Source organism: Corvus brachyrhynchos, unplaced genomic scaffold, assembly GCF_000691975.1.
Source record: "Corvus brachyrhynchos isolate BGI_N302 unplaced genomic scaffold, ASM69197v1 scaffold197, whole genome shotgun sequence".
NCBI classification, from domain to species: domain Eukaryota; kingdom Metazoa; phylum Chordata; class Aves; order Passeriformes; family Corvidae; genus Corvus; species Corvus brachyrhynchos.
In genome coordinates, this window is record NW_008239108.1 from 2,914 (window position 1) to 3,381 (window position 468).

The 468-nt window shown below is 64.1% G+C and overlaps 1 protein-coding gene across 1 annotated transcript in view; it reads left to right on the forward strand.

Moving 5' to 3' along the window:
• The window catches only part of CHKB (choline kinase beta), a 39,502-nt gene that overhangs the window by 2,200 nt on the left and 36,834 nt on the right, over positions 1-468 (forward strand). The window lies entirely within an intron of this gene.

Consider the following 468-nt stretch of genomic DNA (forward strand, 5'->3'; position numbering starts at 1 on the left):
TGTGGGTCCCGCGGCTCCAGGGGCGGCTCTGTGTCCCCTGTGTCCCCCCTGTGTCCCCCCTGTGTCCCCCATGTCCCTGTGTCCCTGCATTCCCATATCCCTGTGTCCCCCTGTGTCCCCCATGTCCCTGTGTCCCTGCATTCCCATATCCCTGTGTCCTCCCTGTGTCCCCTGTGTCCCCCCTGTGTCCTTGGGGTGTCCCTGCATTCCCATATCCCCGTGTCCCCCATTTCCCTGGAGTGTCCCCATATCCCTGCATCCCCCATGTCCCTGTATCTCTGGTGTCCCCCTGTCCCCAGTGTCCCTGTGTCCCATGTCCCTGGCGTCCCCCACATCCCCACATCCCCGTGTCCCCCATGTCCCTGTACCCCTGGTGTTCCCTGTGTCCCTGAATCCCTGTGTCCCATGGCCCTGGTGTCCCCCTCTCCCTGAATCCCCTGTCCCCCTATCCCTGTACCCCTGTGTCCC